Source organism: Rhinopithecus bieti, unplaced genomic scaffold, assembly GCF_001698545.2.
Source record: "Rhinopithecus bieti isolate Rb0 unplaced genomic scaffold, ASM169854v2 scaffold_18353, whole genome shotgun sequence".
NCBI lineage: Eukaryota > Metazoa > Chordata > Mammalia > Primates > Cercopithecidae > Rhinopithecus > Rhinopithecus bieti.
Window position 1 is genome coordinate 588,871 of NW_016809465.1, and position 27,339 is coordinate 616,209.

The 27,339-nt window shown below is 41.2% G+C and overlaps 1 pseudogene; it reads right to left on the minus strand.

Moving 5' to 3' along the window:
- Positions 1 to 2,810: 2,810 nt before the first annotated feature.
- LOC108540405 (ubiquitin-40S ribosomal protein S27a pseudogene) overlaps positions 2,811 to 27,339 on the minus strand; it is a 58,007-nt pseudogene continuing 33,478 nt past the window's right edge.

Below are 27,339 nucleotides of genomic sequence, written 5' to 3' on the forward strand. Positions count from 1 at the left end.
ATATATATATATATATATATACACACACAGTCCAGGAGGGTTGCAGTTTCACTGGTTCTCCCTTGTGTCTTCCTATAAAGCATGCTGTGCTGGCATGTGCATATACTGATTGGTTTTACTTTTGCCTAAGAGAACATGGCTAGTTAATGGAATCTGCTGAGATTTGCATGTAGTTTTTACGCCTTCCACAGCCTATAAGCTCTTTTCACTGCAGTACTTTTTAAGTTTTCTAAGACAGGGGGACCCCAACCTCTGGGCCATGGATGGTACCTGTCTGTGGCGTGTTAGGAACTAAGCTGCACAACAGGAGGTGAGTGGCAGGCAAGCAAGCATTACCAACTGAGCTCTGCCTCCTGTCAGGTCGGCAGTGGCATTAGACTCTCATAGGAGCACAAACCCTATTGTGAACTTCGCATGTGAGGGATCTAGGTTGTGTGCTCTTTATAAAAATCTAACGCCTGATAATCTGAGGTGGAATAATTTCATCCCAAAGCCCTGCCATCCCTTCACGTCCATGGGATAAATTGTCTTCCACAAAACCTGTCCCTGGTGCCAAAAAGGTTTGGGACCACTGTTCTGAGGTTGTTTCAAATTACACATCTCTGAAAAAGTGGACATATTCCAGTGGCGTTTACCTAGCAGCTGTTTTAATGCAGTGATGTAGGTCTTTTCTCTATACAGAACATGCTGATGCTGATGACTGTATTCTTTGGCAGCTCATAGTATGAGCATATAATAAATCTTATGTATGCACTTTTTCCCCTCATTTTTCAAATTGTTATATTTAGTTAGTGAAAGCAACTAGAAAAAAGTAAAACTGATACCGGCTGTTATACATATTGCCATATCCCAGCATGATTTGCTCCTATAAGCCTGGTGGTCACATACAGCAGTCTGCCTTTCCTGCTCTCCTACTCATCTTGTAAAAAGACTCTACCGGATTAGCCCTATTTTCTTTTATTCTGATTTCTGCTATTTTGAAGTTGTGGGAACCAGAGAAGGAGTTCATATTTCTCTACCATTCTATGGCACCTTTGCCCTAGTAGGATGGAGTAGACCTGAGCTGACATGTCAGTGGTATGCTAGTGATAGCTTCTACTGCATGCAAGAACTGATGGTTAAATTTTCAGACTTTCTTTTTTCTTTTTTTTTTTTTTTTCTTTTTGAGACAGAGTCTGGCTGTGTCACCCAGGCTGGAGTGCAGTGGCGCAATCTGGGCTCACTGCAAGCTCCGCCTCCCGGGTTCATGCCATTCTCCTGCCTCAGCCTCCGAGTAGCTGGGACTACAGGCGCCCGCCACCACGCCCGGCTAATTTTTTGTATTTTAGTAGAGACAGGGTTTCACCGTGTTAGCCAAGATGGTCTCGATCTCCTGACCTCGTGATCCGCCCGCCTCGGCCTCCCAAAGTGCTGGGATTACAGGCTTGAGCCACCGCACCCGGCCAATTTTCAGACTTTCTATGAGCGGTTGTTAAACATAGTCATTGTTAAATATTAAAATATACACGCTTACAAGTTAAATTATATTTAATAACTGTCAATATATGCTCATCACTTCCTGTTCTTTTAAGTGTTGCTATATGTCTATGCTTTTAATGTTTTTAACATATCTTTGTGATGAAAATACTGTGCTGCTGTGTATCTTTTTCTTTTGCTTTTTTTTTTTTTTTAATTGAGATGGAGTCTCTGTCACTCAGGCTGGAGTACAGTGTTGCGATCTCAGCTCACTGCAACCTCCGCCTCCCGGGTTCAAGTGATTCTCCTGCATCAGCCTCCCGAGTAGCTGGGACTGCAGGCGCCCGCCACCACGCCTGGCTGATTTTTGTGTTTTTAGTACAGATGGGGTTTCACCGTGTTAGCCAGGCTGATCTTGAACTCCTGACCTCAGATGATCTGCCTGCCTCAGCCTCTCAAAGTGCTGGGATTATAGGCATGAGCCACTGTGCCCAGCCTGTGTATCTTTTTCTAATTCTGCATTCCATGATGTTGTGTTGTTGGGTTGAAATTGGCCATGGTGGGAATTTTTATACCAAGGAAACTGGTAAACATTACAATCCAGGTCTGTGTCCCCCACTCTGTTTTTCCCAGTAGAGCTGGTTGATAGATATTTACCACGACATGCCCAATGGGATACCTACAAATGGGGAGGCGATTGAATACTGCTGTCTTTTGTGTTGTTGGGTTATCTCTATATTGAACCATAGTGAGAGGAAGAAACAGCTAGGAGATAGGGAGACAACAGTGAGGAAGAATTGAGGCATAGAGGAAGGTCTTAGTATAGAAATAAATCGAACTCTCATAATGTTTATGTTGAAACTACCGATTTATTAGATAGTTGGTGTTTTTGGTTATTCTTAGAAAGTTTTAATTAGATACACCTTTATAAACCCGTAATTACCCAACACCTGCCTCTTAGCTAAAAGCTTTTTATAATAATCATTTAGCCTTTTATGTGTAAATGTTATTGCATATAAGCAGTTCTAGAATAATTTCATAAAGTTTTAGGGTTTAGGGGGGCAGAGTTGCTTCTGAGATAAGAGTTTTGGTCTTTCACTTATTTTTAGTCACCTGGTGGTAGTCTGTGTGTGTCTGTATAATGAATAATGGAGCATTTCATAACTTAGTTCCACTTGCAGATACTTTTACATGGGCCTCACTGTTTTAAGAGCTAAGCTAGATTGCTCAAGTGTTTTTCCCTCTCCTACCTTGACATAAAAGTTTTGTCTGTGTCAGACATCTGTATTTTCAGCCACACCCCAGAGTGCATCACCGATGTTTGAAGTTCTTCACCGGCAAGGCCAGGTCAGCACTCAGTCGTGTCTGTCCGAAAGGTCTTTGAACCCTTGGAGGATGTGGAATGCCATGTTGACCTCGATGCCAACAGGGGCATACTCGAGCCCACCAGAGGAGCAAGTGAAGGGGTTGCCTGAACAGGGCTCTGGAAGTCCTGCAGCCATCTGCAGAATGATCTTTGCTGAGTGAGGCCTGCCTGTAGGAGCTAACTGGTATGTCTGGTAGTGGAGGCATTGGACAGTGTAGTCAGTAACAAGATACTAAGATAAATGCAGGGGTTAACTGCTTCCTAGAGTGATGTTTTTTAAGCTGGCTAGTTTTGTTTACTGCAGGAATTAGGTAACTTTGTTGGAGTGCAACCTTGAAGAGCAGTGGAGATGAGTCAGACGTCCTGCCTACTTAACCAGTATCAAGTAATTGAAAACCACTCCATGGATGGGGCAGAAAAACCTTCATACAGGGACTGGCTTTATGATACCCACACTTTTCAAAGAGTGGGCTGCATTGACTTGGTCTCGTTGGGAAGCATATCACCTACCAGTGAGTGATAAAAGCTGCACAGGTGCCTAGCAGGTTGCTCTGCTGCATTCACTTACACTGGATGAGTTACTTTGTTCCCCATTCGGAAAGCTGACTGTTCTTATTCCTGTTTAAACAGCTCTTTATAAAAATTCTCATGTGTCTTTACATTTTATGCTTGCCACAAAGAAGGACATTCATTGCTTAATTAAACTTAAAATAGGATTTTTAAAACTAAGAGAACCTAAAAGTCTCTCTTGACTCCAACATATCAATTTAAGCCACTGCAACTGTGGTTTCTGTCCCGTCCCCTGCTGTTTTACACAGAACTGGCTTCAGACTGAGGTTTGCGATTTATGTGTCTTCTAGTGGAACTCCTAACATTCCAATCTATTTTTTGTTTGTTTGTTTGTTTAAATTTCATTATCTGTGTTATTTAAAAGGTATATTAAAAATGTAAGCAAAGTTCTTTTCCTCCCTACCCCTAGTTTTATTGAAAATATAAATGTGAGCCCACAGGGGAATATTATTTCCTAATTGTGTAAAGATTCCTGCAACATTTTCCTTCCAAGGAATTGGCAGTACCTCCTCTGTTACTCCTAGTTGAGTATAGAATATTTGGGATTGTGGACAGGTCATATGTTTGTTTCTCTCCTTCCCCTGTGTTCCCCATTGCCCAAGTCAACAAGCCATGGTTGCCAGGAGGCTCTTGGGCCAAAGCAGATACCAGGACTTCACCTTGCTGTGATAGTGGTTGGGGACCAGGAAGATGAGCAAGAATGAATTTGTAAGCAACTGAATTTGCAAGCAATGTATTGATTGCAAATGAGTTATTTCTTATATCCCTGTAGTTGTCCCCAGTCTCCATTCCAATAGGATCCCTGGAGCTGATTGGGAGAAAAGAGATACCTGATTGGTACCCCTCCTACCTGTTCCAGTAGCCAGGTGGGCTTGGCAGAGAATATGAAAGGGGCATGCCACAAGTGGATTGAGGCTGTGGGGAATATTGTAAAGAAATAGGGTTGTATATTGTTTCTACTCCTTTTGCGTGGTTGTCTTCTCCAAGCTGCGTAGATAAGTCTGCAGAAGGGCTCAGATGAAACATGTTTTGTAAATGTAACTTTCAGGTAATGAAACAGTACTTTCCCATTATTGAGCTCTCATTTTAAATAGCTAGTTTTGAGTTGAAGTCAAGACAATAGATATTCATTATGCAAACCTTTGAGCCACCTTTATGGTATTACTGTCTTAGTATTGCTGTAATGTTAAATGTCTTCTCTGTTTACTGTAAGATAAAACTTTTGTGTTCAGTCAGAAAATAAAGGGACTCCTTGGAGGACTTTGTCAGGGGCTGCATGAAGATATGTGGCTGAGACCTATATACAAAGGCCTTCTGTGCAGGGTCTATGTGGCCCTACAAAGGCGGTAAGCTGAGCTGAGATGGGAAGCCTACAGAAATGGAAAGTGGAGGTTCATGTGTCCATTATTTCAAACTGAAGTTGCTCCTTTATTTAGAAAACAAAGCAACATGCCAGACAAGTACATAAACATTTCATGTAATTATATTAAGATAGGCTTGGAAAGTGCTGATGGAGGCTTTAAAAACACCTGGTTCAAAAGCATGTATTTATCTTCTCTGAAATTAACTGGTGTTAAATGTCATTTACAGTCTAGTGTGCACACTTCTTATTTAGCACAAAATCCCACTTCATTTTGTTTTTTCCTTTTGTAGATGTGGCACATATTACTACTGGAAAGTTTGATGCCCAGTATTTTTTTCTCTATTCTTTTGTAAAAGAATGGGATATCTTTTAAAACTCTGTTTGCACACAGGCATAAACAGGGAACACAGTATTGATGGAGATGGGGTTGGGGGAGGTTTAGAGGGAGGAATTGCATTCTTTTGGCATTCCTGAGAGGAAAACAGCTGTATTAACTTTTTTTTTTTTTTTTTTGGAAAGTGCAGAGGCATCTCCCCTGACTCTCAGAATTCCATTTCTTTACAGCTGAGCACAAACAGCATGGCATATTATTTATGCCTGGAGTCAGCATGGATGAATGTTGCAGTTCTGATTATTAGCCAAGAGAAAACAGCTGTATACATTACTAATGAAAGGACTTTGAAATGAAAAAAAAATCCAATAGTGGGATTTTCCCCTATAAACACCAGATGTGTACAGGGTTTTACCCCATGTCTGCCCTGTACTTTAGCACCACTGTCCTGGGACGTAAATGGAAGCCAGCATGAGAGGTGGAAGTGTGGTGAAAGTAGATATGTTTATAGCAAAATAGGTATGCTGTGGTTGACTAGAGACATTTTAAGGTTTATTATTTTAAGAGAGCAGTTGTGCCTAGCCGTCATTCCATTCCTCCTCCTTCGCCTCTCATAAAAAGAAAATATTGCGTGCCTGCAAACATATGCTCTGCTATCAGCGTTCAGACACCCAAACACCGAAATCATTTAGCAGCTCTTACTGCTGTCACTAAGTAGGTGATGGCATAAGGGATTTAGAGTTTGATATGTGTTTTCTAAAGCATATCTCAAAATAGGCATTGTCTATTTGTTGTTTGTTTGTTGCCCGTGGGAAATTTTCTGTCAAGTGTACCTAACCCATGACCAAAACTTCTAGATCTCAATTTCTAGATTAAGAAAGAAGAAAAAAGGGACCAAGTAAGGAATAGCTAAGTAAAGAATATCTAAGATTAAAAGTAGGAATAGCTAGAATTACTTAGATTTTATTTCTGGGTTATTTTAGTGTTACAAAATAGTGTCCAAAATTACAAATCTGAGGGATAATTCGAAGATCCTTTTTTGTTGTCGTTGTTCCTGGGGAATGTGTTTCCTGGGGAAGGAGCATATCTGACTGGTCCCGGGGAAGAAATGAAGTAGACTGGTATTGAAGAGATAACTTTCTGTGGGAACCCAGCAAAAATACTGGGTTCCAAGAACTTGCCTGGGGAATTCCCAGATTCTTTAAAAACCTTACATATGAAATAGCTTAACAGAAATACATAGGTTTAGACATACTGGTTGATGTTTCAGTGCCTATTTTTATATGCATTTATATTGCTTAGGTCATCTGTTTTCCACTTGTTCTATTAAGTCATGGTTTTGCAAATGGTCACAATTTAAATATAAGGGACCTGTTTCTCTTCTTTCTTTCATATTCTTCAACATTTCTTCAATGAAATAAAAGGAAAGTTTAGGAGTGAGTTGCTTAGGGTGTATTCTACTCTGAGGATTTCAGTTTTACCATGGCTATATTTAATCTTATATTAATTGGGCACTTACATTAATTTAGTGCCTGTATAATGTTGGCACTGAAATGGTTCTTTAGTTTGTTGTGAGAAAATTTCAATGAAGTCATTTATAGAAAACTCTTTTTCTCAAGGGAATTTCCCTTTCCCCTTTTCAGAAGTCAGAGGGAAAAAAACCCTGGAATTAGAATATAGGGTTAGAGATAAAGTGAAATGATGGCAGAATATGCTGAGACATTTGCTCAGGGGTTAAAAGACAGGGAGTTTATAGAATTCCCTTTTTGCTTGTCATAAGGTTATCTGTTCCTTCTTTTGGACATCTCCCTAGAGGTGTTCCCAAGCTTTGTATCACAGATTCTTTTATCGCAGGGGTCCTAAACTTTACTGTAACCATTTAAAAATAAAAACTAAGAGTTACCAAACACCTTAATAGAGACTTCTCTATGAAGTTACAAGAAGTAAACAACCATATGGAAGAATTTCGATGTGTTCTTTGAAGTCACTGCTTGTAAGAGAAAACTTAAAGTGTAATTTTTGAGTTACTGTATGACTCATGTTGGAAATGTTTAAAGTCTTCTGTAGGCATGGTGTTGTGGCTCATGCCTGTAATCCCAGCACTTTGGGAGGCCGAGGTGGGAGGATCACTTGCATTTAGGAGTTCGAGACCAGCCTGGGCAACATAATGAGACTTTGTCTCTAAAAAAAAAAAAAAAAAAAATTAGCCAGGCATAGTGGTGCATACCTGTAGTCCCAGCTACTCAGGAGGCTGAGGTGGGAGGATCTCTTGAGTCTGGGATGTCAAGATTGTTTGAGTTGTGATTGTGGCACTGTGCTCCCACCTGGGCAACAGAGGAAGACCCTGCCTGGGGGGGAAAAGCCTCCCGATGTCCTAGGAATAGAGGGCTTTTGCTGTTGCAGGAGTACTGAAATGGAATAGTAGAAGCTGCCAATGAAACTCATTCAGTGTTGATATAGCATGTTTCAGGAATGTGTTATTTACAGGGAAAACTCTTGAGTTCATCAGCGAACTGAGAATCCATTCATGGGTGCAGAAAAAGATGCCCATTGGGGGAAATGTTTCTGTACTCTGTGGTACCTCCTCAGGTGGGAGGAATGTGGTGGGGGCTGTGAAGACTGTGCCACTTTCACACCTCTGCATGCAGAATGACTCCCATTCTCTTTTACCAAAGAGCGAATTCATTATTCAACCTATTAAGATCCAAGGCATTCAAGCATATTTGGGGAAGACTACTCTTGTTCTCTAGAGAGACAGGTTTAAATGATTAAGTTTCCAAATACTGAGCTTATTCCAGAAATAATTTGGTTTCTGCATGCTTTGTTTTCTACAGCATGGTGAGACTGCCACTTAGTTAGACTGAGTCTTGTGGATTGAAGCCTGTTTACAAGAAGTCTGACATACACACTCTTATTTTTAGCCTGAACAACATGAAAACCATCTATTTAAAACTCCCAAATCTGAATGACAGTCTCATCTTGCTTAAAATTCCTTCTAGTACTTTTTAAGCCAACAGAAAGGAAAATATAAACAGTTTGTTAATTGCAACAGCTGGTCCCTGAGTAGCTTTATGTTAATGTTTGGAATCTTTGGATTTGAAAGACTTTCAGAAAGCGCATCTGGATTAATGTACTGCTATTCAGACTTCAGTCTTGAGAAGTGGAATTGACCTCATCAAGACAAACAAACAACGGTCTTATACAGATTGGGAGGGCGACTGCAAAGGCATGGTGAAATTTCTTTAAAATCTTAGTAGAGAATGAAGACAAATGGTCTCCGTTTCGTTGTGGGTGAATAACGTCTTATTTAATTTAGTATGATGTTTATCTAGCTGCTGTGGTAAATGAGGTGAAGTCTTGTGTATATAGTTAATTCTCAATTATTCATACATGCTTTAGCCAAATTGCTGATTCTCTATGGACTTTGGAGACCTTCTCCGCCCCCATACAATTTGCTGTCCATCGGTCGGTCCCATGTCCTAGTTTCCTCTCTGGCCATGCTTTCTCACAGGGGTTCCCAGTTGCTCTCCTCATTTCCATCTTTGCTCCCTGACCACACCCCTACTGCTTTTGCTTTCTCGGCTGCATTCCCTGGATTTGTCTGACAGTCTAGGGTTCTTGTCTCTTAGTCATCTCAGAGTGGTAATAGAGAAGCTAGTTGATGGCCAGGGAGAAGCTATAGAGAGATAATGCCTGCTGCTCCTTGCTTCTCTTCCTGTCACCTTTGGGCCTTTGCTGAATGAACAAATGGACAGTAAGTAGAGAAAGGGGTTTCCTGAAACATTTCCAGTCTGTTCTTTTAAGTGCTTTTTTTCCTCAGGATTTTATAGTCCTATACATGGTAGGTAGGTGGGTGGGCGGACAGTAGGGGAGGTATTACAGCGAAATGCTTACATATTCTTTTCATCCCTTGTTTTCTTTTTTGTTCTCAACTGGGACCTATTCTCCTCCCCATTGCTGAAAGGCAAATTATTAGAAAGGGGCCATTTAGAGTATGTGTATCTGAAGAACCTCACAGTTCTTCATTTAGCAAATTTTAATTTCTTGAGTTCTTTTATGTTTTGAATACTCTTAGAGATACGAAAATAAATTTGATGTAGATTCTGCCACTAAAAGGGTTTAAGTAAAATCTGGAAGCGGAATTTATACAGACAAACACACAGAAAACCCTAAATCTAAAGCCGATGTGTAAACACATGATTATCATAAAGTGAGAAACTTGTGCCATATTGGGGGAGTGTGAAGGATCTTCCCGGAAGACACTGTTTTTCCAGGGGAGGGGACCAGAGTAGTACAGATGTGAAAAATCTGCCCTAATATTTTTTGTTTGCACTAGGTGGCTGGAAATGAAAACTTACCCATAACAAATAGTTTTATCTATAGAATGTTTTACAAACCTGTTTTTGTTCTTTTTTTTATTGTATGTCTACATAGAATATTAATTTCCCCCAACAGGTGAAAGCTCAGTATAGGTATGCAGGCCCTACTTGGCTAAAATATTGGTTAGAGTAATAAAATCCTGTGTTCCATTCCCAAACCAGTTCCAAGCCAGGTAATTGGTTGAAAAGGCCTTTAATTAGCCAGTTGGTTTTCGTATAAACCAACTCTAAAGCACTCATGCATTGAACTCATAGAAGAGCCCTTCATTCCCTCACCAGAGCCTGGTGTTGCTTAATCTTTTAGTAGTTCCACTAAAGCTTTTGGTTTCTGAGCCCAAATGAGATTAAAACCAGCAAATTTTAAAGAAGTGGAGCTAAGAGAGACTAGTATAATAACAACAAGTCTGAAAAACTGCAAGAGGACACAAGAATTCTGAGTGAGCCTGGTAGTTTCTAGTGAGATTTCCATTTAAACTTTTGATACTTAGCCTTCCATGGACTATCTCAGATCATTCTTTGGATTCATAAAGTATTTTTGTTAGTCTCCTTGAAATAGCCAAATAAAAATAATCTCTGAATTGAGTTAGGAAATTTAGTTCCTGCTACACTGCAGATTTCATGTGCAGGAAGAGGAAGGGGTAGGCAATTATAGAGGATTAGGGAACATCCCTTTGGAGTTCTTCCTGGGATGACAATGGTCAAATGAGATAATGTGACAGTGCTTTGCAGTTGGAAAGTGCAATAGGAACTCTGAGTTCATCTGAAACTGCAGCTCAGTGTTTACATGATGTCTGTTATTACTTTTTTGAATAGTCTGGAGTGCTTGTTAAAGAAGAAATTATTCTATGATATTTGTTAAATGAAGCACAATGAGGAAGACTTTGTTCAGGGCCATTATAATAGCTGTAGGGACCCTGCAGTAGGGTCTTGCAGTGGGGGAGAGAGAATGGGCACAATTCTGAATATATCGTCATGGGCAAGTGGGAATTTATTAGCCACGGAGCAGTGTGGGGATCAGTAGATGGAAAATTACTAAGACAAAAACCTCAGGGGTAAGGGGGGTTCTGACTCAATTGCCCTAATAGAATTCTTGGTGAAGACAGGCCAGGGTGTTGAGACATTCATTACCTGGGGAGATGGTGGAGGATGAGGAACTTGATCAGATATTGGAGATGATCAGAAATTGAGGGTGGAGGGTTCTGAAACTGACTTAACAGGATTCTTTGCCAAAACCAGATTCTACAAGGAAATACACATATAGGCCTAGCAGAAGATACAGAACACTAACTGAAGTTTGGCCAACGAAAGAATCTTTGTTACTGAATCAGGAACTCTGAAGACAAAGATGTCAGAATCTACATTGTTATAACAGACTCCCTGGGCATTTCTTTTACACATTACATTAGAACTACTTAGATAGAATTTGCAACTTCTTGGAGTTTGAGTTTGCAGTTGTAAAACTTTGCTTTTCGGTAGAAAGTGAGTATGAATGTGGTATTTCAATTAGAGTGGGCCACATTGTCACTAGGTGAAGGGACATCTATTCTGTCTTGGAAATAGAGATGGAAAGATTCATGTCTTGAAAGCTTATATTGTGTTATATTTAATTTCCTTATATGATAAAATTTACCAAATAGCTCTGAGGAACGTATCATTTTCACCATTTTTTTTTTCCCCACAGGGGCAAATTGAAGCTTATTAGAAAAGAACTTTTTCCTTTTTTAAAATTTTGCTTTAAGTTCCGGGATACATTTGCAAAATGTGCAGGTTTATTACGTAGGTAAACGTGTGCCATGGTGGTTTGCTGCACCTTATCAACCTATCACCTGTGTATTAAGCCCTGCATGCATTAGCTATTTGTCCTAATGCTCTCCCTCCCCTCACCCCTGCCCCTGACAGGCCCCAGTGTATGTTGTTCCCTGCCCTGTGTCCATGTGTTCTCATTGTTCAACTCCCACTTATGAGTGAGAACATGCAGTGTTTGGTTTTCTGTTCCTCTGTTAGTTTGCTCAGGATGATGGTTTCCACCTTCATCCACGTCCCTGCAAAGGATATGATCTCATTCCTTTTTATGGCTGCACAGTATTCCATGGTGTATATGCATTACATTTAGAAAGGAACTTTCTTAGGACCATACAACTGGTTGTGGAAGGAGCAGAAATTGAACACTGGCCTGTCTGGGTCTGAAGCCCAAGCTCTTGGCCTCCATCCACTCTGAATTGCCTAATGCTAATGGTCGCAGTCATCAGGGAATAGAGGTTAAGGGAGGAGAGGCAGGTGGAAGCTAAAGTGTCACTCCAGCTGTGGGCTAAAGGATGCTGACCCGTGGACATTAGCCCAAACCTCAGCAAACCCATTAGGCATGATCCACTACTATATAAGTTTAAGGCCTAGGAGACATTTGTAGGAAGCTGGTTGCTGTCACTGAGAGCTCATATATTGACTTTGTCAAGCAAGAGTGAGAAGAGAAGATTACATGTTTTACTTAAAATTGCTGTAAACTTTTCGTAAGACTTTTCAAATCAATACTCATGCTTTTTCTTTCCATATTGTAAGACACTCAGACTGGTAAGCGAAGGGACTTCAAAGCTTGGCAGTGGTTTAGGGCTGTAGCTGTGGGAGTAGCAGGAAAAGATGGGAGGAGGGAAAAGCAAAAGAGCTGGACACATGTGGACACTCAGCCGGGGCATCCCTGGAACCCCACATTCTTGAGATTTTATTATGTCTCAGGACCAAATATATGTGGAGGGAGTGACGGTAAAGGTGATAAAGGTGCAAGTTATAATAGAATTTCATAGATAGGGAAAATTGGAGGAAGCATAATGTAGTTTATGGGTAAAAAACCTGTGCCACATTCTGAGAGCTTCAGGATCTTTTTTGTCCACACTACCCCCTTCAGCGCCTCCACATACCCAGGGGGTAAACTCTAGTATTTTTGATTTTCCAATTTCTGCCTTGTAATTAAATATGAATACCATATTGGCTAGAAAATTGGTTTGTCTTTTTTTTTTTTTTTGAGACGGAGTCTCGCTCTGTCGCCCAGGCTGGAGTGCAGTGGCCGGATCTCAGCTCACTGCAAGCTCCGCCTCCCGGGTTTACGCCATTCTCCCGCCTCAGCCTCCCGAGTAGCTGGGACTACAGGCGCCTGCCACCTCACCCGGCTAGTTTTTTGTATTTTTTAGTAGAGACGGGGTTTCACCGTATTAGCCAGGATGGTCTCGATCTCCTGACCTCGTGATCCGCCCGAGACGGCCTCCCAAAGTGCTGGGATTACAGGCTTGAGCCACCGCGCCCGGCCTGGTTTGTCTTTAAATTATGGTTTTGAAGAGGTTTACACTCTTTTGCTGTTCCACAGAAGTTAGTAGGCCACAGGGCCTCTTTATATCTCATTCATGCATTCATTCATTCATTCATTCATTCATTCATTCATTCATTCAGGGATGGAGTCTCACTTTGTTGCCCAGGCTGGAGTGCAGTGGTGCAATCTCAGCCCACTGCAACGTCTGCCTCCTGAGTTCAAGCGATTCTCCTGCCTCAGCCTCCTGAACAGCTGGGATTACAGGCACGTGCCACCATGCCTGGCTAATGTTTGTATTTTTAGTAGAGAGGGGGTTTTCACCATGTTGGCCAGGCAGAACTCCTGACCTCAGGTGATCTGCCCGCCTTGGCCTCCCAAAGTGCTGAGATTACAGATTTGAGCCACCATGCCTGGCCAGGCCTCTTTATAACTATTGTGCTCAAGGTAAATACAGAATGTAGAAATTAAGGCAAATAAAACATTCATATTAAAAGCAAAACATTAATTTTGTATGTTCAGGATATATGGTATGAACTGGTACACCTGGGCTTTGAGCCACACCTTCCCTGCCTATAACACACACAAACTCACTCTACCCCTCCCACACCACCTCCGACCTCCACACCCTAACTGTAAAACTCGAGGCTGGGCATGGTGGCTCATACCTGTAATTCCAGTACTTTGATAAGCCAAGGTGGAAGCATCAGTTGAGCCCAGGAGTTTGGTGTTAGCCTGGGCAACATGGCAAGACTCCATCTCTACAAAAAATACAAAAAGTTAGCTGGGCGTGGTGGCGAGTGCCTATAGACCCAGCTACTTGGGATGCTGAGGTAGGACGATCATTTGAGTCCAGGAGGTGGAGGCTGTAATAAGCCCAGATGATGTCACTGCACTCCAGCCCAGGCAACAGAGTGAGGCCCTGTCTCAAAAAAAAAAAAAAAAAAAAAAAAAAAAAAAGTTTGGACAGGTAATTTTACTGGGTCTTAGTTTCGTTTCTTCATCTGTCTGATGAGGCGTGTGGCTCAGTGACCTCTTTGGGGCTTTTACATTTCACATTCGTCTACCATAGTTTACTGGTGACCTGGACCAGCCTCACCCTGACCTAATGATTCACACAAACATTTCTCTTCTTCTCTTCATGTTTGCGTATTTTGATTGCATTTGTACCTTGGACTTAGTGGGGTCACTGGCAAAGTAAGTGTATTTTCTGAAATACACTGGAGAAGTGGGTGTGCACAGTGTATTCCCTTGGGTCCAGTCATGCTTCTGCTGTCCTTCCAGCTGGAATCTCTCAGATGTGGACTGTGGATCTCCTGGGTGCTTAGTAAAAATGCAGAATCCTGGGCCTCTTGCAGACCTAGTGAGGGGGAATCCCTGGAAGTAAGGCTCTGGGATCTGCATTTTAATAAGCCCCTAAGTGATCCCCGGGCTCACTACTGTTTGCGAACATGAATGATTCTCCTCGAAGTATGTGCTGTGGTCTTTAGATAGAACCCATGGTTCCCTCAAGGCTGTGTGTGTGTTTATAAATTAAACTTCTCAGAATAAATTTTGATCATCTAGTTTATTCACTCATGTAACAAATACTTGCATGCTTCTTTTATACAAAGTCCTGTGTTAGTTGTGGGAATGGAGAGAAGGGAATATATCTGAGGAGGCAGAGCAGACAGATTTTGGCAGCTGACTGGATATAAGGGATGTGGGAGAGGTCAAAGTTAGCTAGTAGGTTTGATCCTGAGTGTGGGACTCTAGTGGTACCATTACAGAAATGGGCAGACAGGCATTGGAACAGTTTTGAGAGGAAAGATGCCCATACGGGAAAGAGCCCATAGAATGGTTGTAAAATATGCCTGGATTTGTGGAACTAGTTCTAAAGCTGGCATTACTTTCAGATTCCTAGTATCTTAGAGTTGAGTGTGATCTTGTAGATCCTGTTTCAGTCTCCTCAGAAGCGGGGGAAAATTAGTATCATTTGGAAGCTATTGTTTAGGTTGGGGCAAAAAAATATAATGAGAGAAGACATTATATATAAAGGTGATATTTACTTCTTAGACTTGAGAGAAGCTGGCTTTCTTAATAATCTCTAACTGATTTTGAACCTCTACCAGAATAAGCCCTGGAAATAATATTTGAAATGATATAGGCATTCTAAGTAGATACATTCATTTGACATTTAAAAAAGTATGACAGCCCGGTGTGATGGCTCATACCTGTAATCCCGGCACTTTGGGAGGCCAAGGCAGGTGTATGGATCTTTTGAGCTCAGCAGTTCGAGACCAGCCTGGACAACATGACGAAACCCTGTCTCTACCAAAAATACAAAAATTGGCTGGGCGTAGTGGCGTGTGGTCCCAGCTACTCAGGAGGCTGAGGTGGGAGGATCACTGGAACCTGTGAAGTCAAGGCTGCAGTGAGCTATGATCACAGCAGTGTACTCCAGAGCTAGGTGACAGAGTGAGACTCTGTCTCCAAAAAAAAAAAAAAAAAAGCCTTTAGAATTTACTGTCTTGTGGTCAAGTAGAATGTTGGCTTGTCTTCTTCAAAGGCAGCGTTTCTCTCCCGATTTCCCTTAAACTAAGGAGGAGGGAAGTATTAAGATTTTCAGTGGGATGCTGGGCGCAGTGGCTCATGCCTGTAATCCCGGCACTTTGGGAGGCCGAGGCGGGTGGATCATGAGGTCACAAGATTGAGACCAGCCTGACCAACGTAGTGAAACCCCATCTTTACTAAAAATACAAAAATTAGCTGGGCGTGGTGGCGCATACCTGTAGTCCCAGCTACCTGGGCGACTGAGGCAGGAGAATTGCTTGAACCCAGGAAGCGGAGGTTGCAGTGAGCCGAGATCGCACCGTTGCACTCCAGCCTCGTGACAGAGCAAGACTCTGTCCCCCACCCCCCCCCAAAAAAAGAGATTTTCAGTGGGAGCACAGACTACTGCTCATTCACTGAGTGGATTTCATTATGTAGTTTCAGAGTGTTTCCCAGACTGCCTGACAAATGAAGGATGTACGTTATTGCTTTTTTCTTACTTTGGCCTGAGAATGATGCAAAGCAGGCCTGTTGAGTTACCAAGCATCTTGGATGCTGCACTTAGTAATAGGCTTTCAGTATGTGTTCCTTTGTCAACAGCAGTGACTATGCCCAGGAATCAGCATTGAGTTGTTTTTGCAACTTGTGGGGGTGACTTCCGTCCACCAGAATCAGCAAGGTAAGTTGGGAGAAATCCTTTGTCAGCAGGATGGGAAGCAGCAAGTGAAGGCTGGGCTCAGTTGAGAACAATTCTAGGAGCTGGCGTGTTCACAGGAAGGATAGAGAACATGGAGGTCAGGAAGGAGCGTGAGTTAGGCTGGTGGTAGTCCGGGGTCTTCTCACATTAGCAGCTGGAGAGCCAAGGCTGAAGGTTGAGTCATAAGTGGCCAGCCTTTTGAATGTGGTATGCCAGACACCAACAGAACTTCCTGAAGCTGGGAGTTTCCTGGGGTCTTCCTGATGTGTAAGAACTGATGATCAGGACCTTACAGGTTATGTGTCCATTTTGGGTGTCTGCTCTGATAGGGCAGTGGCGGTGTGGTAGATACACTTTTGCCGGAGGTATTTGCTAGGTAAGTGGGCAAGATGTGATTTGTATTGGGTGTAATACTCAATCCAGCAGTGCTTCTCTGCTGCAGTCAAGTCCAGACTGCAAGAACCTGTTAAAAGCAGGGGATTCCAACCTAGAATCTTAAGAAGTTTCTCTACTTTGAACGTATCCTTCATGTTTTTCATGTCCACAGAAGTCAAAATGCAGCGATATGTGGAGTAAATTTTCAGCTCTCTCATCATAGGATTTGTTTAATTTGGTACCGGGAACTTGAGGTGTGTGAATGAGAAATGGAGAGGAAGTGTTTTATTAGTTTAGAAAAGGCAGTATAAAGGAACTCTGAGTGTAGCACGAAGCTTTCAGCTCTGAAATTTCACCTTTCTACCACCCTAGCAGCAGAGAAATTGCAGAAAGCTGATTGTGTTGTCTATTTGGCAAGTCAGAGCAAGATACGGCAAGCGAAGAGATGAGTCTCCTAGATTGCTTTCACTTTCTGTGACATGAAATTTCTAAAAATAAGAAATAAGGAGCCCCTGGGCAGTTGCTCTTTAGAATTTGTGTGGACAGATCCAGGTCATCCTTGTTCTTCTTTGTGCTTTTGGTGAAGTGAGACTTTCTGATTAGTGAGCCAGAAAGTTCATCTGACAGCTTTTAAGTTTGATGATTTAAAACACAATTGATGATAAAATTTTAAATTTATCATTTCCGGTAAAGTAGGAAATGAAATTACCCTTTTGCTCCCAATTTCACTTCCAGAGGTTTATATTTACCAGGTACTAAAACTTATCATTTCTCATCTACTTCATAAATGTATGAAAAACTCCGATTTTGTACTTCTTTTGCTCTGTGTCATTTATGTGATTTGTTTCACTTAATTTCATGTCCAGTATGGCGGTTGAGAGAGAGGAAACTTTGTCAGAATGAGTGTATCATTTTAATCCACTTCCGGTTGTTGTTGGAAACACAGTTCCGTTGCTTCCTGGTCTTACTGCTGCTTTGCTCTATGAGAAAATGCAATCCGTTTGTCTTCAGGTAACACTGCATTTCTTTCAGTCTTTTGAGACAGTTCATGTTTTCACTTATCCAGGTGTTGGCTAATTTTACATAGCCGCTTATATGCCTGGTCTATTCTTCTTAACTAAGATAACCTGTTGAAGCATTATTGAATTCAACTATATTATAAAATTATGAAACTGCAGGTGGGATGTGTTTTCTTCCTTTCTCACGTAGCCTCCCTTCCATGCTGGAAATGGAAGACTTGATGTGCCATCATTTGATAGGTCTGATGACCTCCCAGTATTTCAACCAGTAATATTGAGACTAGGGCTTCTTGTTCCCCCTGTCCTGAAGTTTGGCATAATGATTTGCATTAATATGACTAGCTTTTATTCATTTTTACTCTATGCCAGGTACATGGCTAGATGTGTAACCTCCTCCTGATCCCCAGAATTACTTTAGGAGGTGTAGGTGCTGCTATTTAAAACACAGAGGAAGAAATGGAGAAATAAGTAAATAACGATAAGCAATTAAAAAGTAAATACAAGTAAAAAATGAATATATTAAGTAATTTGCCTGCAGCTATGAAGAGCTATGAAGTGATGGGGTGGAGATTTGTCCAGAGGCCCCCGTTCCCCTCAAAGCCCTATTAATCTCTGCACTCTGCTGCTTCTTGTACCCTTTTACTCTTGTTCTTTTACTCAGCTCATATTAATGAGCACTCACTTTGCCAGGCATGGTTCTTGGTGCTGAGAAGACAGCAGCAAACAGAACTGACAATGAAGAAAGAGTTAAACAAATAAACATATACCAGAGGAGGTGATGGCGATCAAGAAAATACTAGGTAAGAGAGTGAGGGTATGCTTTCTGGCAAAACTCATAAAAATATGAGAAACCATTCTAGTCATTGATTCTATTTAAACAGCCTAGAACAGTATGAAGAAAAGGCAAGAGTTGAGCGGAAAAAATAAATCAGTCCTAAAAACAAACAAACAACCTCCTCAAATCCAGGATCTATCAAGTTTCATATCTTCATTGAAATGGTGACAAATGGTGTATCAGTGTGAAAACCAGAAAGGCTAATTGTTTGTATACCTCACAGGGGAGTGTGTGACCATCCAGAAGGGAAATGTGAAGGAGGTTAAGATTTAAATGTTGGAAACACCAACATTCTAATTATTCCTGAGTTTCAACACCAGTCATTCAAATAACAGTTGTAAGGAATTTTCTTTTGGAATTTTCCTTTTCCTTTAGATTCTCCCCTTTCTTTCAGGATGGGGTGGGGGGGCTGGAGGGGAGCAAGAATCCCTAGGAATATTGTAAAAATATTCACCAAGAACTACTAATTAGTATACACTGCAGCCAGAGATCTCAGATTTTCTTTTTCGCCTTTTGAATAATGTCTCCCACAATTGATACCTTTTAAGATTCAGTTAATAATTCAGCAAAAGAAAAAAGAAAAAGACCCAAAATACAAACATTGAGAAGGAATATTCTGACCACTTTGGAAGTCACCATCTTAAGTGCTGAAAAATTATCTATTAAAAATATTTTTCAAGAGGGTAGATGAAAGCCATTGCTATTTGCCATTTAGAAATTGTGTTTTCATCAAAGACTGTTGTCATGAACATTGGTCTATTAATAACACTGAACCATCTCCACTCCATCATCCATTTGGTTTGGTTCTGGCAAGTTTATAACTCCTTTCACATGAATACAGATTTTTCATTTATAAAAGGTTGGAAAAAGGATTTCCCATTTCTTCCAGCTAGATAGACTTAAAAAGCATCCTCACCCCTTTCTGGCCCCTCATCTTCTTCCCACTGTATTCACTGATTGGCCTGATAGCCTGAAAATTGATTAGAGAGAAGCGATCCAGATAGACTTGGAAAACACCTAATCCTGTGCATGGCCTCACCTCTGAAAAATTGCATGCACTATAAACCAGAGCATTTCAGCTTTTTTAAAACATGCATTTTTACACTGGGGAAGCTAGAGACATTTAGTTCTTCTACAGAATGTATCTACCCTATTTTCAAGTTTTTAAGATTGAGATAGTTCTTTTGCAGAGGTCTGTTTCCTATTGAGATTTGAAAAGGAATGTTTTGATTTTAAAAACTTACAAGCGAAACTTAATTCCTTGCTGTTTGCAATATGTCATGATATCTTGTATTTTTACTTAGAATATGTTTATCATAGGAAAATGTACTGTTGCCAGAAAACAGGCCAATGGAATCTGTGAATTTTGTATTGGTGATTTAGTTCATGACAAAGAAAACTAATTTGTCTGATGTATTCACTGTGCTTTTTAATTATGAGGAAATTATACTACACTACTTTAATGTAGACTTTTCATTTTCTTTGCCACTCTCAAATTCAGTCCAGTAAGTGTATTGAATTTTCACCAAATGGCTAGCTCTGGGAGCTGTCCCTGATTTAGGGGACCACACTTTCTACTTTGCTTGTGGATTAGGATGTAAAAAGACCAGATAATAAAAAGGAGAGTGAGTATAATTGGCAAAAAGATGATGATAGATCTTACAAGAATCTCAAGTGAGAGAGGTTAGAAGAGGAAGAGAGAAGTGAAAGCTGAAGTAGGGATTTTAAAAATTGGGAAGCTTAACAGATTTTTATGAATTAAGCATTCTTAGAAATCCTTACATCACTCCCCTCCTCCATCAGTAGAACAAAAGCTTTTTTCTCTTATGATGCTCTGCCTACTATAGTTTTTTTTTAGTGTATAGAAACTGGAAAAATAAATAATTGGGTTTATCACTGTTAATGTCTACATAAAATTTGGGATTACAAGTGCTTTTCTCCTCACCCTCATAACATTTTGTAAGAAAAGAACTGCCCATTTGGGGTTTGAGCTTGTTCCTCTAAAAGCATGGGAAATACTTGCTTTATTAGTTCAGTTGAAAATTTAAAGATTTGTGGTAGGACACATTCATGGGTGACTTCATAGAAGACCACCACGGGACTCAGTGGGTACCCCTACAGTCTGGGAAAAGCCTGACAAACTCTATAAACCTGAGCTGAGGTAGAAAACACACGTGCCATTTCCCAAATTTCTGGTTTCTACTGTCTTGGCATTCTGGTATTTTTACTCTCATTTTATAAATCCTATACTAGCATTTTAAAAAATGAAGAAAATGGGAAGAAAATCATGGAAAATTTAGGTCCTCATTTAGTACCTTCTTATCTTCATTGTTTGTCTCTTAACAGATGAGGCGGTGAAGACTGTGGTTGAAGATTTTTTTCACCTCATCTTTTTTCCCCCCACCTTGTTCTCTGTCATGTTTCATGACCTGTGTCATAGATATTTCTTCATTACGAGCACTTCGCTGTGTGGCTTTTCAGTGTTTAAAGTGGATTAAGTAATGAGCACTTCACTGTGTGGCTTTTCAGTGTTTGAAGTGGATTAAGTGGCCCACAGTCAGTTCTGTGACTTGAGTTTCAAAAGTAAAATTGCCATCAACAATGTGATTCAACTTTATTTTCTGTAGTAGCTAAAAGCAAGGAACTATATTATTAACAATCTTGGCTTTACTGTAGTTTAAGGCGGGTGATGATGATGTTTGTTAGTCCATCTGGAAGAGTCCTTCCAGGTTTTTGTAAGCTTTATTGCTGCTTATTACCTTGCCCTTAAGAAGTCCTTCATGGACTGTATTTGCCCCAGATGTATGAGACAAGTTTATGGCAAAAAGTGAAAACACTGGGTTGACTTCTTTTCCCCATATCCTAGTTGAAAGGGACAGCTATATGCATGTTAGGTTGTCCAAAAGTGTTTGTGGAACCTCATTTTGGCTGGGTGCGATGACTCATGCCTGTAATCCCATCACTTTGGGAGGCTGAGGCAGGCAGATCATGAGGTCAGGAGATCGAGACCATCCTGGCCAACGTGGTGAAACCTCATCTCTATTAAAAATACAAAAATTAGCTGGGTGTGGTGGCGCTTGCCTGTAATCCCAGCTACTTGGGAGGCTGAGGCAGGAGAATCGCTTGAACCAGGGAGTCGGAGGTTACAGTGAGCCGAGATCACGCCACTGCACTCCAGCCTGGGCAACAGAGCGAGATTCCGTCTCAAAACAAAACAAAACAACAAGAAAACCCACAAAAAACAAAACAACTGTATTGTACTTTTAAAAAACAGGATCTTAAATTCTTTATTAAAATAATAAGTGGAAATGTGTTAAGCAAAAACATTACCTGACCTCTTTTTATTCATTGGGTGATAATAACATGTAAAATAATTGCTTTATTTACGTCTGTATTGACCGTGGCTGAACTTCTTGCCAGCAGGGGTGTCGTGAGTCCTGTTCGTCTCTCTGCCCCTTGGTGGGATGCCAGGCACTTGACCACTTGGTAAATACTGGAGGAATGATTGAATATGTGAATCATGGATCAGTTCTCAGGAATGTTATAATACAAACAACAGTGATATTTAGTACAAATTGAAGACATAATTATCTCAGTTACTTCTACAACTTTTAAAGTGACTTCAATGCAGTGTAGCCCGAAAACACATTGCAGACATGTTTGGGTAACCTCTTTCTTTGCATTGTCTTCCCCACCTCTCCTTTTGGAGACTGGATTCTCACTTTGTCGCCCCGGCTAGAGTGCAGTTGTGCCACCTCAGCTTGGGTGTGTTCCTCCCATTTCATTGTCCTGAGTCGCTGGGACAGGTGTGTGCTACAACACTCAGCTAATTTTTTAATTTTGTAGAGGATTTCGCCATGTTGCCTAGTCTAGTCTCAGACGGCTGGGCTCAAGCAATTTGCCCACCTTTGCCTCCCAAAGTGCTGGGATTACAGGTATAAGCCATGTCCTAGCCTGTATTATTATTAATTATAATTCAACCCTAGGAATATACATTGAGTTATAATTAAAATTCCATTTTTATTTTTAAGCAGAGTTTTATAGGCATTACTGTTACAACAAAGTTTCCCCTTGCCACGTTTAGAGTGGTGAAACTGAAGTGTTTTTTTTTGTTGTTGTTTTTTTTTAGACGAAGTCTCGCTCTGTTGCCAGGCTAGAGTGTAGTGGTGCGATCTCGGCTCACTGCAACCTCTGCCTTCTGGGTTCAAGCGATTCTTCTGCATCAGCCTCCCAAGTAGCTGGGACTACATGTGCGCCCCTGCCCCTGGCTAATTTTTTCTATTTTTTGTAGAGATGGGATTTCACCATGTTGGTCAGAAAGGGCTCTATCTCCTGACCTCGTGATCTGCCCACTTTGGCCTCCCAAAGTGCTGGGATTACAGGTGTGAGCTACTGCTCCCAGCCGGAAACTGAAGATGTTTAATTGACAAGTTTCAGGCCTGTGAAATATACACTGAGCACACACCCTGCACATTTCAGCTTCCTGCCTTCATTTTGAATTCTATATCTGCAGTGCCCTGCCCTCTCCTTAAAGCGTGAAACTCTCAATCAGACCCCTCTTCCTGCACTGCTCCCCAGGTGTCTTGCATTCCTTGCAATATTTTAGACTGCATATACTATTTTGTACTCAATTACGTAATTTTATTTTGTTCATTATTGTTTTATCCTTGCTTGGGTGTTTTCCTCACTATGCAAAGAAGAACCCTAAGAATGAATCATCGCACTGGGAAGGGAAGCATTTAAATTTTATTTAATGTATTTTTATAATTGGGGAACTGTAAATATTTTCTTAGCATTAATGCTTGTTTCGAAGAAATGGTGAACTTACCTGAACTTAGTAAATTTTGTCGTAATAATAGGACATTCACAATTGTTTTAATTTATAAAATGTAAGTTGCTTTCTACTAGGGTGCTATTTTAGGAGGGAAAATTTGTAAAATGTTCAGTCAAAATATTGTCATGTTAATCGTATTTTCAAGATATGCTAAAAATGATTTCCAACTTAGAGCAAATTAGCTAGAGGCCACCTTATCCCACCTCCAGCCTACTGCTGTGCCCCCTCTGCAACACCCTGCATAGGTAATTACCTGCTTTCCATTCCAAATTTTCTCTGACAAGGTACTCCTTCCTCAACAGGTGATCACCATAGCAACGAGGTAGTCTATTCTATTTTTGGAGTATGAAAGTAGCACCTTCTTAAATCTAATAATAAATGAGAGTTCCAGAAAACCAGTGCTTTAAACAAATTTGATTTACTTGATTTTTTTTTTTTTTAAATCACACTTTGGAAGACTGAGGCAGAAGGATCACTTGAGTCCAGTAGTTTGACACCAGCCTGGGCAACATGGTGAGACTCTGTCTATACAAAAAGTATAAAAATTAGCCAGGCATGGTGGCACATGCCTTTGGTCCCAGCAACTCAAGAGGATTGCCTGATCATGGGAGGTTGAGGCTGCAGTGCGCTATGATCATGCCACTGCACAACAGCCTGGGTGACAGAGTGAGACCTCGTCTCAAAAAAAAAAAAAAAAAAAAAAAAAAAAAAAATCATGTCATTCAGTCATGTTTTATTATATTTTCAGACTGAGGACATATGTCAGGGAACTAGTTTTATTGTGGTCTTTTACTATTTTCAAAAACCAGTAACTAACATTTACTATTGGCTTATTGTATCTTGGCAGTATGCTGTTTTTACTCCTATTGTGCAGATGAGGAAACTGATAAGTCAAGTCTTGATGAAGTTCACAGAGCTAGCAAGAGCAGGAATTGGAATTCTAACCCAGGCGGCCTGCTTTCAGATCCTCTGCTGTAATCCATTTCTCTGTCTTGCTGGAGCCTTGCTCGAATGCTTCCTTTCTTGGGAGTTCAGCCGACTGTGAGCGCCTGACCCTTTATAAAGGTGCTTTATATGATGTGTAGCCCTACGCAAATAGTACTGGGGTGAATGGAATGAAAGGGGATGAATACGACACTATGGGAATGGTAGCAAGTCAGAAACACCTTGGACTTCACATAGCAGCATGTCCTGTCACTGATGCTTAAAATTATACAGTTTGAAATATAATGTTTTTAATAAAGTTGGTTGCAGATGACTCAACAGCTATGGGAGTTATCAGAAGGTAATGTAGAAATGCTTTTAGTGTTCTTCCAAATGCTAGGAATCGGATTGCAGCATCTATTTCACTCAGCATTTGAGTCATGGGACCCTCATTTCATTCTGTAGTCAGTTTTCAAATTTTGCCCTTGTAAATATTAAAAGGCTCAAGAGGATAAGCTAATTAAACCATAATGGTTAAGTTTATTTTATGGTGACACCTTGTAGGGAGGGGTTTATGATTCAATATTCAAAAATGTGTCTTGGTTTGATAACCATTATGTATTTTTTTTTTTTTTTTTTGAGATGGAGTTTTGCTCTTGTTGCCTAGGCTGGAGTGCAAGGGTTCAATCTTGACTCACTGCAACCTTCGCCTCCTGGGTTCAAGCGATTCTCCTGCCTCAGCCTCCCAAGTAGCTGGGATTACAGGCATGTGCCACCATGCCCAACTAGTTTTTGTATTATTAGTAGGGACGGGGTCTCTTCATGTTGGTCAGGCTGGTCTGGAACTCCTGACCTCAGGCGATCCGCCCACCTCGGCCTGCCAAAGTGCTGGGATTATAGGCCTGAGCCACCATGCCCAGCCCCATTGTGTCTTTTGTTTAATGATGAAATATTGAAGAAAGAACTTGAAATTATCTTTATATTTTAATCTTATTTCACATCTAAACTCATATAATTATATAAGTAGATGAGATTGTAGAATATAACCAACCCTCCTTATGTTCCAGATGAAGAGACTAAGGCTCAGAGAAGCCATGTAATCTGCCCAGGTTTGCACAGCACACAGCTGTTGATGAATGGAGCCTGGGTTCTTTAGCCTCATCACACTGAGTTTTTGTGCACGTGCTCATGATTTTTAATTTGGTTGATGTTACCATGTTAGCATATATTGAAAGAAGTGGGAGCGTCCTTGAAGAACTTAACACGTATTAAACATTTGCTTCCGTGCTGGGCAAATTTTACCCTTTAAAGTACCGTGAGAAGTGATAGTATTGTCACTGATATCATCATTATTGTCCTCCTCATCATCATTCCCCATTCTAGAGACAGGAGGGCCTGAATTTCTCAGAGATTAAGCAGATTCTTTGGGGGATCTAGGTTTCAAATTCATTGTTGTTTTTGAGATGAGGTCTCACTCTGTCACCCAGGCTGGAGTGCAGGGGTGTGATGATGGCTCACTGCAGCCTCAACCTCCTGGGCTCAAGCAATCCTCCTGCTTTAGCATCCTGAGTAGCTGGGACTACAGGTGCATGCCACCATGCCTGGTTAATTTTTAAATTTTTTGTAGAGATGGGGTCTCACTGTGTTCCCTGGGATGGTCTTGAACTTCTGGGCTCAAGATCCTCCCACCTCAGCCTCCCCAAGTGCTGAGATTACATGTGTGAGCCACCGTGCCTGGCCTCAAATTCTTATATCAGGTACTGTGTATTTTGCAGCAGGGAAAATGAGGTTTTGACTCTCCTGCCAACTCTCAATCAATTGACTGTAGCTGATTGGAGCGCTGTGTAGAGGATATAGAAGTAGCCTCTGGGCTTAGTGGGACAGGTGCAGTATCTGGTGGTATATGCCATGACCCTGAAATGTGGTCACGGTGGTACATGTATGTGGTATATATGTTACCAGACCTACCATTTCTCTTAACATAGCAATCTGATTCTTAGTTTCACAGGATAGGAAACTCAATTTTAAGTTTACATGGGAAGATGGAGGAAGGCTTGGTTGGATCAGGCTTTGGAAAGCCAACTCTTGTTAACCAAATACACAGAAGACTGTTTTTTGTTTGTTTGTTTTTGAGACGGAGTCTTGCTTTGTCCCCCAGGCTGGAGTGTAGTGGCGTGATCTTGGCTCACTGCAACCTCCGCCTCCCTGATACAAGTGATTCTGCCTCAGCCTCCTGAGTAGCTGGGATCACAGGCGCGTCCCACTGTGCCCGGCTAATTTTTTTTTTTTTTTTTTTGTACTTTTAGTAGAGACAGGGTTTCACCATGTTAGCTGGGATGGTCTTGCTTTCCTGACCTTGTGATCCGCCCGCCTCGGCCTCCCAAAGTGCTGGGATTACAGGTGTGAGCCACCACACCTGGCCAGTATGGTCTTTTTATTTTTTTGAGATGGAGTCTGGCTCTGTCGCCCAGGCTGGAGTGCAGTGGCCGGATCTCAGCTCACTGCAAGCTCCGCCTTCCGGGTTTACGCCATTCTCCTGCCTCAGCCTCCGGAGTAGCTGGGACTACAGGCGCCCGCCACCTCGCCCGGCTAGTTTTTTGTATTTTTTAGTAGAGACGGGGTTTCACCGTGTTAACCAGGATGGTCTCGATCTCCTGACCTAGTGATCCGCCCGTCTCGGCCTCCCAAAGTGCTGGGATTACAGGCTTGAGCCACCGCGCCTGGCCCAGTATGGTCTTTAATTGTAAGAAAATTGAAGAGAGAGGCAAGTAAACAAATATTTTACAGTAGTAACTCTAATCTGAGTGAATAGAGAAGTTCTTGATTATAACAGAGGCCAGAAATGTTTTATAAGTACTGATACTAATTCAGTAATTTACCTTTCTATTGTGGTTCACTCACATATGTTTATTCTATAAATGTCTTATTTTATAAATGTTGACTGTTAGAATCTCTAATTACAGGGTGTGATTTTTTTTTTTTCCCCTCATCTTATTGAAGATTCTCGGATGAAGAGCCTGTAGCCTCCAGTGGACTGACTTTAGTAAAAAGGCTTTAATTGCAGAACCTCTGAGTTGACTATAACAAATGCAGTTTATTTTAGACTGGAAATAACAAAAGCAACCAGTTTGAGTTTTTGTCAAAACTCAAACTCAGTTATCTGAAAGAATTTATTATCTGTAGAGTTTCAGTATGAAGAATGCAGTTAATTTGAAAACTCGTGAGTGTCTTAAATGTCTGTTTATGATTGTTTGTTAATTGCTTATTTTTGTCCTTTTGCCCTATCTCTCCAAATCTATCCTCTCGTGTTACTGTGTTCAATGTTAGGCCCCAGCCTGCCTGCCTCCCTCCCTCCCTCCCCCCC